The following is a 9,461-nucleotide window of genomic DNA, read 5'->3' on the forward strand; positions in this document are numbered from 1 at the left end:
CATTTATAGAGGCTTAAACAACCTGAGTGTCCTCTGACCTACCTAGAACATTTGATGGAGTTGTATGAGTAACTTACAAAGTTCTAGGTCCCAAGGTCGTATCTGAAAAAGAAAGTTCATATCCGGGAGCACTGACCCTGTAGTGTAATCCTGGCATCTTAAAACGTACTGCTCCCTCCACCTTCACTTAAAGGTTATGAAAACATTGAGTAAAAAGAATGATCTGTTCAAAGTCCTTAGTGTTCTGCCAATTTAAAACACCAATTTTCAAAGCAGTTATTTGCAAGGAAATTGCCTAGAACTTCTAGTGTGCGGTTGTTGTCTTTTTTTTTTTTTTCCAATCTGTCCACAGGCGTATTTTTGTAGAGCTGTGATAGGAGGTAGCTCTTGACATTGGCAAATACTTGCTGGACAATCTGTGAGAGGTTCATCTGAGTGAGAGAACACTCTCCAGGCCCCTGGGGTCGGTATGCAGGGAAATCATAAGGTAGAGATTCAAAGGCATTCCCTTGCATTGCAAATGAAAACTGCCTGTATCCTCAGGCTCTGATATAGTATAACTCTTCTTTTTTAGGAAGAAATCCTCATCTTTCCAACACTGAGAATGCCTCTGCCAGAGAGTAGAAAGGGAGGTGAGGAATTGGGGTGGGCCCTCACTGCTGTGCCTCAGGATCAGTAGGGTATAGCCCTTGGAGACCTGGACCTTCCTTGGTTAGGACGCCTTCATCCTCCCCTAAGGGAGGAGAGGTAGGGCTCTGCCCCTGGGAAGTTACAGTGCCTTGTAAATAGAAATAGGAGATAGGAGGACCATCCATTTGTGTACAAATGGCATTGTTTCTGGCCTTATCTCTGAATGCTGGGGAAGAGGTCAGAGATCCTAAAGAAAATCTAATCTCTTACAATCCAGGCATTGGCACAAACACCCTCTAGCATCTTAGGGAGGCAGTTTGGTCTGGCGGTTAAACACAGACTGTAAGAGCAGACCACCTGCTCTGTTACTCCCTAGTCCTGTGACTATAGGCAAATAAATTCTCTGCCTCAGTTCCCTAATCTGTAAAGGGGAGAGATTGAGAGTTCTAATTCACAGGGCTGTTGTGAGGACCAAGTGAATGAATATATGTAAAGCCCTTTGGGAGGCCGAGGTGGGTGGATCACGAGGTTAAGAGATTGAGACCATCCCGGTCAACATGGTGAAACCCGGTCTCTACTAAAAATATAAAAAATTAGCTGGGCATGGTGGCACGTGCCTGTAATCCCAGCTACTCAGGAGGCTGAGGCAGGAGAATTGCCTGAACCCAGGAGGCGGAGGTTGCAGTGAGCCGAGATCGCGCCATTGCACTCCAGCCTGGGTAACAAGAGCAAAACTCTGTCTCAAAAAAAAAAAAAAAAAAAAAAAGAACTCTTATTCTCTTTGTTCAATAACTAACTAAAGGCCTGTCATACATAGCCCGTGTTTAAAATGAAGCATTTGTCAGTTGTCAGGACCACCCTCATCCCCCTGCCCTTTGATGCAAGCTCTTTCAAATTTCTCCCACAGCTCATAGTGAGGGGACATGCAAAATGGGCTGCTGCCAGAAGAAGAGGAGCAGGGTTGTGGATCATGCCACATGAATGGGCTCACTGGCCTGGCTCAGACCCTGAGTGCCCATAGGATCTTTGGAGAGTCGCTGTCACTAACTCTGTGAGCCGAGGGTCCCTCCCAACCCTTGTCCTCAGGACAAAAGAAGACAACCTGTGGCATGTTTTAGAACACCGTGCCGGGCACTGTGCGTTTGGAGTCTTCTCACTAATTGAGTGGAGTTAAGCTGCTGAGAGCTAGGAAAGCTACTCTCCCCCGCATCCCAACCTAGCCCAGACCAGGCAAAAGGAGGAGACAATGCCATTTCTGTACTTTTTAGTTCAGAGAGGTACAGTCAAGGAACTGCATTTGAGGTCACTGTTCAATGTGCATGAAGTAATCATCCTGGGAATAGTCTGCTTGGAGCAGGGGGAACTCAAGTGGGTATGGGAACCTTGTGGAGCCAGACCAGGAACAAAGGTGGCTTCAGAGGCCATCTATGAGGACTTGGATGGAAGCAGAGGCGAGAACATCCAGAGAAGAGAAGGTAAAGGAGAACCAGCTCCTCCACGCACCAATGCCCTCCCCATCCCCAGATGAATGAGGTAATAATATCTGTGATGAAGTTGAATGCTTACTCTGTGCCAGGTACTGTTTCAGGTGCTCTGCATGGATTGTCTCAGGTGATGCTCTCAGTAAAGCTTGGATGAGGTATTTTCCCCTTACATTATAGACAGAGAAACAGAGGCACAGAGAAGGAAGCGACAGTTAAAGCTGCGAAGAACCTAACAAATTTCAAGACTGTGCCTTTTCCCAGATGCCAGCAAGTGCTGAGGCAAGTATGATTGCCCTAGGTGCCAACTCTTATTTGCACTTAAGTTAACACATCCACTTCCTTCTGCTTTCCCCCTCATTTTTATTAACTCGTTTGCTTTTACAGCCTATATTTTGAGCCGTGTCAAACCCTGTTGGAATAGAAAAGGACATTTCTAGGAGTTCAGTCTTCAAGATTGGCCCCAGTTTCCCCAGAGTAGGAAGAGGCAGGAAGCCAAAGCACATGTTCTCTCCAGAAATAAAGTTGTTGCAGTGACCTAACCATGTCTAGAGTTACCGAAAACTCTGTTCTCTTGAGACTTCTCAAGAAAGGAAACCTATCTTGCAAGACAAAACCCACCTGTAGTCAATTCCTATAGGAAATAGGTTTCAAAATAATGTTTCTAGCAAGGACCACATGTCTCCACCACCGCTTTCCCACCGGCTTTGGATGTGGCTGGCCTCTCCAGACAGTTCCCATTTCCCCAGCATCTGTGGCTCTGTCCTGGCAGGGTCCAAGGGATGCTTGGGATCCAGGGTGGGGAAGGGGTACTTTCACTGAGCCGTGATATGGAGACTGGTTGAGACTGGCCTCAGACCAGCATCCCACAGCAAGAAAGAGCTGAGTTTTGGTTGTGCCAGGCAAACTGGTGGGTCCATTTCTCTGCCAACACAGGAGTGTAAGAGGTTGGTCCCCCTTCTCCAGATTTTACATGCCTCCACCCTGGCTGCACATGGCCTGGTCTCTTCTCTTTGGCTTTGAGTTCACATATTTGGGTGTGATATGGTATAGGAGCCAGACGGAGGGAATGGAAGCACAGTTCTTAGAGCCTGAAATGGTCGAGGTGTCTCAGGAGCCAGCTTCCGAACAGTATAGCATCCTGAATACTTCTTTAGGAGACATCTCTGGAGACCTAAACTGGGACTTCTCATTTTCCCCAAGGCCCAGTTTTCTCATCACTTAAATGAGGAAGAAAGACAACTTGCTGGAAACTCAGAAACTGTGTGTAATGAAGATCCTGCAGCAGAAAAGGAAGAGGTCAGCTCGCTGCCCGCACAGTCCAGGATGTGTGGTTTTAGCCCGAGAAAGTGAGGGGGCAGCAGGACGTGAGTCATCCCCACAGTCATCTCAGGAGGAGGTGGAGAGTAACAGCATCGGGCTCTGTATGGCTTCTATAGCCTTTCATTCATTTGTTCGTCTGTTCAGTCAACAACCTGCTATGAATCTAGTGGATCAACAAGACTGACCAGCCCATGCCTTCATGGGGCACAAACTCCTTGCATTAAGTTTCACACTGAGGACTGGCCATGAACACAACAGCCAAGGAAGCGAAGTCAATCTCTCCTTTCCCCCAACAGACCTGCACTTCCGTACATGAACCACACACCTCATCTTCCAGTACATCCTTATTTATCATTCGCTCTCTCTGCAGACCTGAGCACAGGAGTCTGTGCCAGGCCACTCACTGCATAGTCCACACTACAGAGCCTCCTGCTCCCCAGCATCCCTCTTCCCAGGTCAGTGCCCCTCACTCATCTGATCCCTTCAGTAAGAGAAAGGTCCCCAACAAGACCCCCACAGAGCTTGCTGGGCACAAAAGGCTGAGTTTTCAGGGAAGGTCTAGAGCCTGGGGCTGTACCTCAGCTTTGCTGGTCCAGAAATTCAGTTGTTTGGGGCACTCAAAGAGAGGCTTCCGCTATTGGGAACTGCCTCATGGGAGACTGAGGTTCTGAGCAGAACCCAGTTTCTTCATTTTCAGTGGGGAAGTCCATCTCCAAATGATGGGGACCCTCTTGCCCTCTGCCTAGAGCCTTGACTCCACACCAGACCTGCTGAATGAGAATCTGCATTCTAACAAGATCCCTATATGGTTCATAAGCATGCCACAGTTTGGGAAGCAGTTACAAGAAGAATGACTCTTGTTACCTGGTAAGTTTAGAAACAATATGTTAACACATTCTTTCTCAATCAGATGTTCAAAAAACACCACTTTTTTTTTTCTGTTTTAAGTCCTGTTTTTCTGAGCAGGCATTCCTACTGTTCTAGGTAAGGAATAGTTTAGCACATGGGCCCTGGGGCCAGACTGTTAGAAATTAAGTCTTGTCTACCATTTACGTGCTATGAGGTTAAGCAAATTGCTTAACTTCTCTGTGCCTCCCATTCCTCTGTAAAGTGGAGATAAGAGGGTTGTTCTGAGACTTAAGTAAAATGCATAGCACTATCCCTGGCATTTAGCAAGCACTTATTTGGATATTAATTGGATTTGGGTATCCCCCAGTTTTGTTTTTTTAAGACGGAGTCTTGTTCTGTCATTCAGGCTGGATGGAGTGCAGTGGTATAATCTCAGCTCAGTGCAACCTCCACCTCCTGGGTTCAAGGAATTCTCCCACCTCAGCCTCTTGAGTAGTTGAGACTACAGGCTTCCGCCACCACTCCCGGCTAATTTTTGTAATTTTAGTAGAGCCAAGGGTTTCACCATGTTGGCCAGGCTGGTCTCAAACTCCTGACCTCAAGTGATCTACCCGCCTGAGCCTCCTAAGGTGTTGGGATTACAGGCGTGAGCCACCATGCCCAGCTTGTTTTGTTTTGTTTTTGAGACAGGGCCTCACTCTGTTGCCCAGGCTGGAGTGCAGTGGCACAGTCTCAACTCACTGCAGCCTTGACCTCCCAGGCTCAGGTAATCCTCCTACCTCAGCCTCCCCAGTATCTGGGACTACAGTTGCATGTCACCACGCATAGCTAATTTTTGTATTTTTTGTAGACTGGGTTTCACCATGTTGCCCAGGCTGGTCTCGAACTCTAGGGCTCAAGGGATCCACCCACTTCGGCCCCCCAAAGTGCTGGGATTACAGTCATAACTCACTGCCCCTGGCCTAATTTTGTATATACCACCTTTACCATGTTTTAGGTTGAAGTGCTTCTCTGGCTGGTGTCATCCATTTTGCACAAATTCTTCCCAGTTTTATTTTCCTAAAGTGATTTTCTTCCTGGGGGCAACTCACTATTGCCCCAAAATATATCCATTTTCGGACTGTCCACTTATTCAGCCATTCAGCACCCACCACCCACAGAGAATTAACTTTTTAACTGTGACCTGGGATATTGCCCCTACCTTTTATTATGTTTTTTAACTCCTTCCTCTCCACCCACTTGCCTCTCCCTTTTTAATGAACATCAAATGTTAATGGTGATTTGTAAAAACCTTGCGTATATGTGTAGGACTCTCCTGTTTCCAGGTACCTTCAAAGGCACTGTTTCATTTTATCTTCACATCTGTGTGATATAGGCAAAGCAAGTATTTTTTACCCTATCGCAGAGAAATGAGGGTCTGAGAGCCCACAGGGAGGCAAATGACAAGTTGTAGAGTAGGGCCTGGAGTCCTGCACAGGTGGCCCTGGCAGGCTCTGGGTGAGAGACTCCAAGTCTACTGTTCTTCTCACCACCCTATGTGAACTCCCCATTTAAGCCAAAGGAATGACTTCAGGACAGAGAAGGGAGAGAAGGGGGCAAAGGAGAGGGTATTTCATGCAGTGACTTCAATTTCAAATACTCTATTCCATTGACCCCATTCAAATTCATATTTATCAGACTTGTATTCCTTTTTTTTTTTGAGATGGAGTTTCACTCTTGTTACCCAGGCTGGAATGCAATGGCGCGATCTCGGCTCACCACAACCTCCGCCTCCTGGGTTCAGGCAATTCTCCTGCCTCAGCCTCCTGAGTAACTGGGATTACAAGCACGCACCACCATGCCCAGCTAATTTTTTGTATTTTTAGTAGAGACAGGGTTTCACCATGTTGACCAGGATGGTCTCGATCTTTTGACCTCGTGATCCACCCGCCTTGGTCTCCCAAAGTGCTGGAACTACAGGCTTGAGCCACCGCGCCCGGCCCCAGACTTGTATTCTTTATTTCACAATATATGGGCCCTGAAACAACCAGACTAATAGGGGAAATAGTTTAGGGCAAGAGTAGCTCAAGATTTTTAAAAATTATTATAAAAATAAGACATTCTCATGTAAAAACTATACCATAGAGACGAATATCAAGTGAAAAGTACTCCTTCTTAGAATCTCAACTTTCTAATCTAACCCCCGACATTCCTACTTTTAATCATTACTTGTGATATACACACACATATAAGATATTTTTACTGTAATATATGGTATATACCTTTTTCTTTTTAATCAAATAAAATCATGCCTTGGGGTTTTGCAACTGTCTTGATAACTTCGCATGTCACTGCATAGAGATCTCCCTGTGTTCCTTCTTTTATTATCTGCAGTGGAGTAGACCATTATAAAGCATGTGCATGTCCTTGGGCAAGTGATTAGCTGGGTCAAGGGATATGCAAATGTTTTCATTTTTATATGCTATTGCCAAATGTCCACCCAGCACATAAGAGAAAATGCCAGTTTCACGGGTGGGGATGTTTTTCAATCTCCTTCTGATTACACGTGGCTGGTGGCCTCATGACCCATCCACATCTCCTTTGCCAACATTAATCTTGGCTTTGGCATCTCTTTTTTCTTTTTTTTTTTTTGAGATGGAATTTCATTCTTGTTGCCCAGGCTGGAGTGCAATGGTGTAATCTCAGCTCACCACAACCTCTGCCTCCCAGGTTCAAGCGATTCTCCTGCCTCAGCTTCCCAAGTAGCTGGGATTACAGGCATGTGCCACCATGCCCAGCTAATTTTGTATTTTTTTTTGAGACAGAGTCTCGCTCTGTCACCAGGCGCCAGGCTGGAGTGCAGTGTCATGATCTCGGCTCACTGCAACCTCAGCCTCCTGGGTTCAAGCAATTCTCCTGCATCAGCCTCCCAAGTAGCTGGGACTACAGGTGTGTGCCACCACACCCAGCTAATTTGTGTATTTTTAGTAAAGACAGGGTTTCACTCTGTTGACCAGGTTGGTCTCCATCTCTTGACCTCGTGATCTGCCCACCTCGGCCTCCCAAAGTGTTGGGATTATAGGCATGAGCCACCGCGCTTTGTATTTTTAGTAGAGATGGTGGTTTCTCCATGTTGATCAGGCTGGTCTCGAACTCCCAACCTTAGGTTATTCGCTGCCTCAGCTTCCCAAAGTGCTGGGATTACAGATGTGAGCCACCGTGCTTGGTGGCATCTCTTTAACTCTCAGTAGACTGAAACCTCTAGACTCTGATCCTCAGCAGTGCAGCTTTTTCTCCTCTTTCCAGCTCTGTAGTGGTCATTGATGAGCAAGCCTGTCTCTCCCTTTTACTGGCCCTTTCTATTTAGACCCTGGCCTCTTTCCTTGATCCATCCTCCTCCCAGCCCGCGCTTTCTGGAACAGCCCCCCAAGGCCCAGCTGGTGGGTGCCTCCTTCCCCAGGGGTGTGGGGTATATGGTTGTTTTTGTGGCAAGGTCATACTCATGGTCACTTCCTTGCTTGTTGATGTTCCCTGCCGTTGGCATGGTGGTTGTTATGGGGTCAGCGTGGATAACCAAACTCTGAAGACACACAGCTTTGCTGCTAGGAATTTTTAATCTGTAGTTACTCACCGTCTCAGCAAAAGCTGGCTCATAGCTCTTACTGCTAAGGGCGCTGATGATGAAACCAGCCCTCGCCCTCACCTTCCAGTGGTTACCCACTTTCACTTCCCGTCTGTCTGCTTATGCCTGGGCCAAAACAGGGACCGCCCAGCCTCACTAATATTTACAGCCCTCTGGATGATTTCTAGCCACCAGCTCTGATGGGCCCTATGATGAAGGAAGAAGAGAAGAATCAGTAGCAAAAGGGAAAAGGAATAATTGCTGGTGTGCTGGGTCCCAGCCCTGAGCTGTGAACACCCAGGCCATTCCCAGAGGGTGCCTGGTCCAGCCAGCTGCCTGACTTCCACTACTGCCTAACCACAAGAATGAAGACCAAAGCCAGGGGGGCACTGGGGCCAGGTGCAGGCTGGCAGGCCTGGCACACAATGGAGGGAGAGGGAATGCAGCCTGTTGTGAAAGCTAAGATGAGCATCTCTGTCTACCCCGTCCACCTAATCTGCCTTTTTCTGTCTCATTGTCTCTTTTGTCCCAGAAAATTCAGTACTTCCTTCTCACAGTCTCCTTCCCTTTTGCCTCCAAACATCTGTGCCTTCCCTCTTATTCCTACCCATCACTTCCACTGCCTGCTCCCTGAAATAGCAGTCTCTACCAGTCCACCTTCCTTCCCCTCCACCTGCTCTCCTTTAACCCTGAAAGGTATTGCCCCCTTCCGCACCCCTGCTAAAACTCCTATTGCCCCTTAGCTTCAGATGCCCCAGCCTCTTCTCAGTGCTCTTTCTGAAACCTCTACAATTGATAATGCTAATAGAGCACTTCCTTAGGACTGTCTTCTCCCCTGACACCTGTGTATGCCCCACCTCTCCAATTCCACAGCAGCCTCCTTCTTCCCCATCCCCAGTACCTGTCTCTCCACATTTTTTTCAGGGGTTGCACCTAATCCATCCCTGCCCTAAATCACCATCTCCCCATGCACATTTCCACCAGACCTCCATCTCCTGGCCCATAGCTCTCAGTGCAAGCTGCTTATCTCTTCTGTTAAATATAACGTTTAAAACAAAATGCCTCAGCTTCTCACCTCCCACCCTGAGCAGCTGCCCTCTCATGATTCCCCTGCTTCAGTAACCAGAGCTGCACCTCTCTTAGATACTCTGAATCTTCAAGCCTGGTGTCCTTTGAATCCAACTTCCACAGAGCATCAGTCTTTACATCCTCTGAGATTTCTCCCAAATCCGAGCTCCCCACTCTGTCACCTTTTCCGGATTATTGAGTCTTGGGTGGCCCAGTCCTGTACACTCTCCCCATGTGTCTTCATTACTCCCTTATTGGGACACCTCTTGGGGCCCTCTGTTTGTAGAATGGGGCCCAGCCATGCAGATTTTTTTTAGTCCACGCCCTCGTGTCTGTCCCCACTGGGGAACCTCCCTCTCTATGTTCATCCCAGGGCTGACTTGCCCCAGGCCCAGTGTGCACTTCACCTCTGTGCACCCCTTTATCATCTATGGGAGAAGATCTCTTCCTCTAAATTCAACTCAAAAATGCAGATGCCCGCCCCATGCATTGGGTCTGGCATGGTCTGC

General features: G+C 47.6%; 1 long non-coding RNA gene across 1 annotated transcript; it reads left to right on the forward strand.

The window, feature by feature from the left end:
* The first annotated feature begins 4,176 nt into the window (after positions 1 to 4,176).
* Positions 4,177 to 6,586, forward strand: LOC144579237 (uncharacterized). Its single transcript, XR_013526384.1, has 2 exons — positions 4,177 to 4,301; positions 5,986 to 6,586. It is a non-coding gene; the product is annotated as an uncharacterized LOC144579237 (long non-coding RNA).
* Positions 6,587 to 9,461: the final 2,875 nt, after the last annotated feature.

This window comes from Callithrix jacchus, chromosome 14, assembly GCF_049354715.1.
Source record: "Callithrix jacchus isolate 240 chromosome 14, calJac240_pri, whole genome shotgun sequence".
In the NCBI taxonomy this organism is placed as follows: domain Eukaryota; kingdom Metazoa; phylum Chordata; class Mammalia; order Primates; family Cebidae; genus Callithrix; species Callithrix jacchus.